The sequence below is a fragment of the Zingiber officinale genome, chromosome 6B, assembly GCF_018446385.1.
Source record: "Zingiber officinale cultivar Zhangliang chromosome 6B, Zo_v1.1, whole genome shotgun sequence".
NCBI classification, from domain to species: Eukaryota; Viridiplantae; Streptophyta; class Magnoliopsida; order Zingiberales; family Zingiberaceae; genus Zingiber; species Zingiber officinale.
Window position 1 is genome coordinate 130,902,996 of NC_055996.1, and position 10,340 is coordinate 130,913,335.

The window sequence follows — 10,340 nt, forward strand, 5'->3', positions numbered from 1 at the left end:
AGTTGACCTACATGCTAGTCTCGTCGCATTAATATTGTCCCTGAATGTTAATACTTGACTAGGAATGATTAAGAGTAGTGTTCTCTATATCATCTCACTATCGATTCAACTAATCGATTGATATAGATAAGAACCTTTTACTCAATGACGCTATTATACTTAGTTATTTGACACAAATACAAGTAAGTATAATAACCATAAAGAAATGTCTTTATTTATATACAAGAATATGATACAACGAGTCCATACAACAATCATCATATGATTGACTCTAGGGCTCTAACTAACACCCCGCTCGGTGCCACCTCTCCGAAAACCTCGTACACCTCTCTCTCTCTCTCTCTCTCTCTCTATCTCTCTTCTTCATGTTTTTCCAGCGCCGTCGCCTCATGCTAAATACTGCCTCACTCTCGTGAGCGTCGCCTTCAACGTTGTCCGTCGTCGATGCCTACTGCCTCCGTGACCGAACCGCCCCTCCTCTCCTCCTCTCTTCCTCTCTCCCTAGCGGCAGCCATCGCATCCAGCGGCCAAACGCTGCTCCTCGCCTCGCCTCCATGCGCCGCCACCTTCAGTGCACATCAAGTAGCTTCTGTCGACCACCCAGGGCCCTCTCCAGCGTTGCCCTCTCTGCCGCTGCCGTGGAAGGGAGGAGGTCCTTTTGGGGCATTTTGGCTTTCGCCGCCACGAAGAAGGGGAGCCTTCGTATTTTTCGCCGCCACCGCAGCCATGAGGCACGCATGTCGCTGCCCCCACTCGGTGCCACCTCGCCCGGAGGCTCTCACCGCCACCTCTCCAAAAACCACGTACGCCTCTCTCTCTCTCTCTCTCTCTCTCTCTCTTCTTCACGTTTTTCCAGCACCGCCACCTCACGCTAAATATTACCTCACTCTCGCGAGCGTCGCCTTCAACGTTGTCCACCGTTGATGCCTGTTGCCTCCGTGACCGAACCACCCCTCCTCTCTTCATCTCTCCCTAGCGGCAGCCATCGCATCCAGTGGCCAAACGCTGCTCCTCGCCTCGTCTCCTTCGCCTCCATGCGTTGCCGCCTCCGGTGCACATCCAGTAGCTTCTGTCGACCACCCAGGGCCCTCTCTAGCGTTGCCCTCTCTAGCACTGTCGCCGGAGGCGGCCTGCCTCCGGTGGCTGCCTCCTCCGACGGATGCCACCTCCAACTGCTGCAGCCTCCACCTCCTCCATAGCTGCTGCCCTCCGGGCAGCCGTCACTTGGGTTCTTAGACTTGTCCACTGTCCCTATTCCATTTCGACGCTATACCACTTGGTTCACTTCGGTTTTATATCTCCGTTTGCTCGTGCGAGTCAAGCGTTATGATCTGTTCACCGGTCTACCAAAGGGCGCCCCCCGAGGTAAGGGTACGTCACCGTACTCATTCTTTATTCATGTTATTGCTCTATTATTATTCGACTACTTATATATTTTGGGGACATGCCTCGAGCATCGAGGCACTAGAGACCGGGGCAATCTGATCGCTGGCTACAGGTAGCGTTGACTAGAGGTCTCCTAACGATTTGGTCAACAAAGAAGACATCTCATCATACCCTCTACCTCCAAGGCATGGCGACTTGGTCAGTATTGCAACCACATCATCACTAGAAATTCCGTCTTCTCAAATTCCCGATAGGATTAGTAGACAACATGAGTATTTGGATAACAGTCATCCATATTTTTCAAATAATTTAAAACATCTAATTCTCTTTTGCTTCAATCAATAAAAACTATTGCAAGATTGATAACGTCATATACATATCATCTCCATCAATATCTAACTTGTCATTATATCTCAAAGTTTCTTTGAGATTTTTATTAGATTTCATTAAATTATCATCATTAGCAAACTTCAATATCTCTAAATTGAAAAAAAAAAAAAAAAACTCAAATGTTTCTTCTTACTTCTGAATTATTCAAATTGAGTTTTTAGTGAAGAAATAGCTTGATCCATTAAAAAGATAAAATAATTAACTATAAAAGATTCTTTAGCTGATTGCATCATATTTTCACTATTACTTTCATCAAATTGTTTCTTTCTTTAAATAATACATTTTTATTTGAACATAACTTTAATCTCCATTTCTTCCACCATTTGCTTCGTTTCCATAATGGCCATATCAAATCCAAACTCTCTATACTCTTCAAAAGTAAGAATAACTCCTTTTAATTGTTTAATTGCAATATTAATGTCCATATTTTCACCTTGAAGAAACTTACTTACGATATTGATAGCATGCAAAAACTTATACCAAATTATCATGTAAAGCAAGAATTCAAAATTTTCAAGTTTATATGTTATCAATGATTTAGCTTCACTCTTTATTTTTGGATCTCAACTCATTTGTATCAAATCAAGTAAAACATATCCAATTTGTGTGTTCTTTTATAACTTTACACTTTCAACATGAGTTTTCCAATGAGTTTGTGACAATGATTTAATTTTCAAATGTTCTCAGTGATCTTTAAAATCTTTCCATTGTGGTAGTAGAGGAAAATAAAGTATAAATAAGTTATATCACTCCAAACATAGACATAACTTTAGAACAACAAATAACCATATCACATAATGTCCAATTTAGACTATAATATCCACAAGGTGTATAAATTGTTGAGCGAGTGGACCAACTAAAGGGGGGTGAATAGATGATATGCAAATTAAGTTAAAAATTCTCTTGCTTCTATCTCAACAAGAACACATAATTAATTAAACAAACAAAATAAATAACATGAAAGAAATAAGAGGCTAGAGTTTATACTCGATTAACATCTGGGTGGTTGTTAATCTAAGACAATTGAAAAGCTCATTAAAAGATCTCATTCGTGAAGGTAAAATAGCCTTTTATAAATTTTGAAAGCTCAGAAACAAGTATTGAAAATGATTACAAGTTGTGTATTGAACTCCTAGTTCCAAGGTGTTATTTATAGTTCGCTCGGTAAAAGTTACCGTTACTGATGTGGCACTAGAGGTGCCTTCAATGTGATATGAGGCTCCTCGTCTGCTATTCATCCGAGTCACCTCCAGTCACAATTAAGGAGCTTCCAGCATTGTTTATCCGAGGCGCCTCAAGTCTCATGTGAGGCGCCTTGAGTACTGTTCATTTGAATGGTTAATTTCAACATTGATCAATCTCCGTTCCGCTCACTTGGGTGATATTCTGACCGTCCAGAGTTGAGCTCACCTGAATCCAACTTCGGCATTCTCCTGAAGTATGCTTCCTCCCCAACTTATTGTCCCACAAATGTGGTATGTGTGTCCTTCTCGCTCCACTGATGTACTCTTCCTCAACTCCTTGTCCCTCAGATGTACTGAGCCTGTCAACTCCCTTCCTTCCTGTCTCATCATTCTCGCTTGCTACGTCTTCCACTCAACTTCTTGTATTCCTAAATTCCTGCACACTTAGATAGATACACACATGACCTAACTTAACTTGGCTCACCATATCAAAATTATCCCAAGATACTTAAAATCTCTCCTTTTTTTGATGCGCATCAACCCGAGTTAAGGTTAAGGAAAAAAAAAAAAATCATTTAAAATATATTTTACAATCATAACATAAATATGACAATTAAGTATAAATAAAAAAAAAATACAATCTCCACTTTAACTTAACTTCTATAATTTCTCCCCTTTTGATCACATAAAAAAAAGGTAAGTATAATGAAAAAATATATATGAATAATTGAAAACTTTTCTATGGGTTGTTCATAGTTAATCTAAGGTTTTGTATTTTTTCTGAAATTATTTTGTAAATAAAATAAATTTTAAGAATTAAATCTCATATTTCTAAAAAATAATTTTAAATTTTTTTTAACTTTTTAAAAAATCATAAATTTTTTTGTCAATATCAAAAAGAATTAATCTGAGCAAAAAAAAATTCCATAAGAAAACACTATTTTATTCTATAAAAAATGAATATTTTTATATACTAATAGTTATTTTAGAAAATAAATTAATAAAAATAGAATTTTAGGGTAAAACAACTTGCAAAAATTTTTGACTATGTAAAATATAACAGATATCTATAAAAAATTAATTTTGTCAAAGATCTATCCTCAAAAAATTTTAAATTTAAAAATTATGTTTTCATTAAAATAATCCACAGAAAATTATTTATTGGCCAAGAAATTTTGAAAATATTTTTCTAGATTTAAATAAAATAAATCTGACTATGGAAAAATTTTTACTAGAAAATAAGTTTTTTTTCATGACAAAAATATTTTCTTTATAGACATAGGTATTTTCAAAATTAAATATTTAAAAATTAATTTTGACTAAAAAAATCTTGCTATTTTTTTTAAATAATAAAAATATAACTATCATTTTTCAAAAAATCATATTTTTCAAAATTAATCTTTAAAAAATTTTAATTTTAAAATTTCATTTTTAGTTAAAAATTTATTATTAACCAGCCAAAAAATTCTGAATTTTACTAACAAATAACATTTTTTACTATCACAAAAAAAAATTAAAATTAAGGAAAATCATAGAGAAAGTATTCAAAAAAATATTTTTCAATAATGTTAGCAGTTAAAGTAAATTAATTTCTTACATGAAAATAAAAAAATTAATAAGTTAAACATGATTTTAGAACTCAATATAGATTTTTACTACTTGATTTATTAAGTATTTTCTAGGTATATTATTTTTTAATATTTTTACAATTTAACCCCTATGATTTCTAACATACCAATTAAATCCATCATTATATCTAACATTTGAAATTCTCAAAATATTTGAATTTGAGCATGTAAAATTCTTTTTAATCATTTCTACTTGATCTTTTAATTTTGCATTTTCAAATTTCAGTTTATCAATTTTTTCTTATATGCATGCATGACCTTTCTTTGATTTTATATATTTAGCCCTAGTCTTATATAAGGTTCTAGACAACATTTTAATAACTTCATATAATTGATCGGAGGGGATATTATGTATCTCACTTACCATATCGAACTCATAGGCAGATGCTCTCGTTTCATCAGTGTTCTCTTTTGAAGTGGGTTCGTTGTCTTCTTCTTGATAACTTACCATTAGTGCTAGTCCGGTGTACTCCTCGATTTCGAACTCTTCTAATGATGACTCGCTCCATATTGCTTTGAGGTTCATCTGCTTGAACCATCTTAACCCTTTGCCTTTTTCCTTTTCTTTATTTTTCAGTTTCAGGCAATTATTTTTTATGTGTCCTTTTTCATCGTAGTTGTAGCTATTTTTTTTCCTACTCCGTAGAAGCTTCTTGGCCCGTGTCTTATCAAAATTGTTTGATTTAATTTTTTAAAAAAAAAATTCTTACCATGGAAACCTCTTGATTTTCATCGAGAGATGACTTTGAATTCGGTTCGACCTTTTTTGCTTATAGAGCGATGTTGTTGTTTGACTTTTCTATGTCTTTAAGACTTGCACATCGATATTCCTGAAGTTCAAAAGTTAAAAATAAATTTTGTAACTTACTTACCTCGAGGTCATTGGAGATGTAGTAGAAGTCTGCTATAGATGTCCATTTCAGTGTTCTCTAAAATGCATTTAAAGTATACTTAATGAATCTCGATTCGTTACTATTTTTTGAGGTTGTTAAGTTCGACAATCAATTCCTTGATCTTTGCATGCAGTTGAGTCACATTTTCTCCTTCTTTCATCCGGAGATTGGTTAGTCGATTTCAGAGCAGGCCCTGTCTTGTCAGTTTAGCTTTCGAGGTCCCTTTGTGCAACTCTAAGAACTTCTTCCAAAATTCTTTTACTGAGTTGTATGCGCCAATTTGGTTGATTTCTTGAGACGGTAATACAGTTAGCAGATGAAATTCTACTTTATCGTTGGCCATGAAGTTGGTCGTTGTTTTTGTTCCATTGAAACTCTTTTTTTTCTTCTCCATTTTCATCTCTAACCATTCTTAATCATTAGAAGAATTTCAAAGTTATTTTTGAAGAATACCTCCATCCTATGCTTTCAAAGCACAAACTCCCCCTCAAACTTTAGTGGATGAACGCTTGATCTGGCCATCGTCTTATTGCTTTAGTTGGCGGTTAATCCTTCTAAGATGTCCAGGCTCTGATACCACTTGCTGAAGAGGATGGACCGACTAGAGGGGATGAATAGACAATCTGCAAATTAATTTAGAAATTCTATTACTTCTATCTCAACAAGGACACACAATTAATTAATTAAACCAACAAAATAAACAACATGAAAGAAATAAGACGCTAGAGTTTTTACTTAGTTACAACTTGGGTGGTTTGAAAAACTCACTAAAAGATCTCATTCGTGAAGCGAGTAGCCTCTTACAAATTTTGAAAGCTCAGAAACAAGTATTGAAAATGATTACAAGTTGTGTATTGAACTCCTAGCTCTAGGGTATTATTTATAGTCCACTGGGTACAGGGATGGAGTCAGGGGGGGGGGGTGATGGCTGCAGCCGCCCCCTTCAACCCCACCCCTCTCACTTTTTAAGTATAAGAAGTGTATGAGGTATAGGAATAGGAGGTGAAAGAGAGGCAAATGGGAGGCAATGACATGTTTGCCTCCCCTTAATATAAACACATACAATTCACCCCCTCGATATGAAATTCCTGGCTCGTTCCTTGACTGGGTAAAAGTTACCGTTGTTGGCGTGGCACTGGAGGCACCTCCAATGTCATCCAGGGCACTCTCAATGGATAAAGTTTTATACACACAAGCAACGACTCTTCAACGACTTTGCCGCATTGGAGGCGCCTTCAATGTGATATGAGGCGTCTCAACTAGTATTCATTTGAGGCGCCTCCAATCACAATTAAGGTGACTTTAGCACTGTTCATTCGAGGTGCCTCCAGTTCCATCTAAGGCACCTCAAGCACTGCTCATTCGAATGATCAATTTCAGCATTAACCATTCTTTGTTCGGCTCACTTGGGTGATGTCCCGGCAGTCCAGAGTTAAGCTCACCTGAACCTAACTCTAGCCTTCTCCTCGAGCATGTTTCCTCCTCGACTTCTCATCCATCGGATGGGTCGCGTGAGTCCTTCTCGCTCCACCAGTGTACTCTTCTGCAACTTCTCATTCGTTGTATGCACCGAGTCCATTAACTTCCTTTCCTTGACATCCTTCTCGCTTGATGCATCTTCCCTCGACTTCTTGTGTTCCTGGGTTCCTGCACACTTAGACACAAGGCATCATATATACACAGGACCTAATTTAACTCGGTTGACCACATCAAAACTATCTCGGGGTACTTACATAAATGACTCTGATTTATTTTAAGTAATCTTTTTTTTCCCCCCCCCCCCCCCCCCCACGTAATTTTTAGTTCAGTAAAAAGTTCAAATCTAGAAGTATTATCCACTTTAAAAAAGCTACCCAGTATTCTTCAACCACAACAGAGTTTATTGAATTATCCACACAACGTATTGTAAGATATATTTGTTCCTCATGACTTAAGTCTGGAGTGCAATCTAGTATAATTAAATAACTTTTTGCTTCTTTGATTTTTCTAAGAATTGCACTTTTTTAAATCATTTGGGAAAAAAAACATTATTCTCACCGTAAATCTTTTCATTATTTCATTGATATGCTAGATTTTTTTTTTGTAAGTCCATAGGCAACAACAATTAACCTCTTTAACACTAATCTTTAATACTCTTTTTTTTTAATTAATTTTTATCTAAATGCTTTCATCAATTACCTTTTTTCAGTCTATTTTCTAATTTATTCCATGTTGTCAAAGAACTAATATGTTCCTTACTTCCTTCATACTTTGTAAGGCATCGAGTCAAATTATGTCAATCCTTGTAGCCTTTAATAACTAATTAACTAATTGTATTTATGTTATTGTGATTTATGAATTTCAACAAAAGTAAAATATTCTATCAAAGGAAGATGAATAAATTAGCTATTTTCTATCATTGTTCTCTCCATTTTACAATATCAATTCATAATGCAATGCATCAAAATGTCCGCCAATTTTATCTTTAGGAAATAAGATGTGATTAATTCTAGTTGGACGCTTTCCCACTAAAAATTATCTAAAATTTTGAAAATTATCTAAAATTTTGATTATTTTTTTTCCATTTTCTAAGTTCATCAGTATTCAAATATGAAGGGCTCTCTTGATCTCTAGTTTCAAATTGAATATAAAAAATATTATTATTATCTTTTTCATCGAGTCATTCATAATTTCTTATACAACACTGATCATTTTTTCAATCTTCTTTTACTAGGCATTTTGTTATTAATATTAAAATATTTATTAATATTTATTACCTGACTTTGAATAAGTGTCTCATCTCTCTATTTATTTTTCTTTTTTTTAGATCCAAATAAATGTTTAAGAGTCATGATTATATATTATACCTAAAAAAATATTTTAAATCAATATATAAGAACTAACACATAAGAATACACTTATAAAAAATAAATAAATAATAAGAGGGGAAAAGAGAAAAAATTTAAGGGATAATTAAGAAATTCTTTTATCAATCTTTACATTCAATCAGTAGTTAGTAGTTGTACACGAACAATAGCTTTCCTGAATAAGAATACTCAAGGGTTCGTTGATTTAGTTTGGCCAACAAGAGAAATGTTATCTCCGATAGTGAGCGATGGTCGATAGAAATGCTTGCTGCATTGAACAACAAGCTAAGCAATAGTCCAAGTAAGGGGAGGGAGAAGGCCGAAAGGACTGCTACTACTGTGAATAGAGAAATTGCCTCTGTAAAGAGAGGAAAGAAAAACTTATTACTCTTGACGCTTGTTATTGGTGATTGGGAGATGAAGAATGTTGGTTGCTGCTAGTTGACTGGAAAAAGAAAGAGGAAAACAACAACATTGTTGTTGTCTTAGAAGAAGAATAGCGAAGAGGGAAGAAGGAAGAAAATATAAGGAGGAAAAAGGAAAAGAAGTCACGTCGTGAGGCGGTGGGTTGTTGGCCAGGAGAGAAAATTAAGAGGAAAGATAAAGTTTTCTTAAAATTATCCTAACTCATTTAAGAAAATTTTAATTTTAAGTCAAGGGTATTTTTGGAATAAGGGAATATTTTGATTGATGAAAATAGGGTAATGACTCATTGAAGGGGAGGTACATGGGAATAAGTCATTACCCAATTTCAAGGATTCATTCCCTTATTTGTATTCCTATTTCTATAATCCAAACATTAACAATGACAATCAATAATTCTCATTCTCATTCCCTACTCCTATTACCCTAAACCAAACGCCCCCTAATTTATCTGTTGAAAGAGCTCACTTATTATTAAGCTAAAGAACTATATTTAGTTTAAATATTGTCTTTTATTTTTAAAAAATCTTTCAGAAATACGAGGAGTTTTCATTTTAAAAGGAGGTATAATGGGAATTTACTTTGCGTTTACAGAATTCTAAAACTTTGATACTCGAATTGTACACTGTTCAGTAAAATGTTACATTTAATATAAAAATGAAGGCACCTCGTATTTACTATTTAATATGAAAATGAAAACTCCTCGTATTTCTGAAAGACAATATTTCATTTTAAAAAAATCTTTCAGAAATACGAGGAGTTTTCATTTTCATATTAAATAGTAAATACGAGGTGCCTTCATTTTTATATTAAATGTAACATTTTACTGAACAGTGTACAATTCGAGTATCAAAGTTTTAGAATTCTGTAAACGCAAAGTAAATTCCCATTATACCTCCTTATAACCAATTGATTTTTCGTTCACCAACGGTTTATTTTGATTTTTAAATTTACAATATTAGATTTGTGATTATCATTCGTCTGTCTATAATTTGATGGGGTCATTCCACAACGATGAAGGAGGTAATTTGAGGATGTCATATTGTCTATAATTTGATAGGGCCATTACACAACGATGAAGTAATTTGAGACGATGTCATATGGTTAATGAGGTCAATAGTCCTATCAAGGTAACGCTCAAAGTCATCAGAGAGTCGTTTCTTGATTCTATAGTGTTGTCGACTCCTTGAGGTGCCTAACTCCATGACCGTTCTTAATTTAGGATCACCCCAACTCCATGACGTGCCAGACTCCGAAGCGTTCGCTTCCCCAACCTTGTGCAATCTCTAGATCCATGCAATTCCCAACTCCGCAGGTGAGTAGGCAAGGCGTGGAGTCGTTGCCCACAGAAGATATGAACAACTCAATCGTTTCTTTTGAAAAACGTGGGAAAACACCTAAACACGTGGGTAACATAAGCAGGAATTTTGGAACACATGGAGAGCGTTAGGGCATAACCACAACCCTATAAGATGTCGTCTACTCTTGCAAGCATAGGTACGTGCACATACACAAATTTGGAGAAAACCCTAAATTACTATTCATCTTCTCCTTCATTCTCCTCTAACGAAGACTTACTTAGGCATCGAA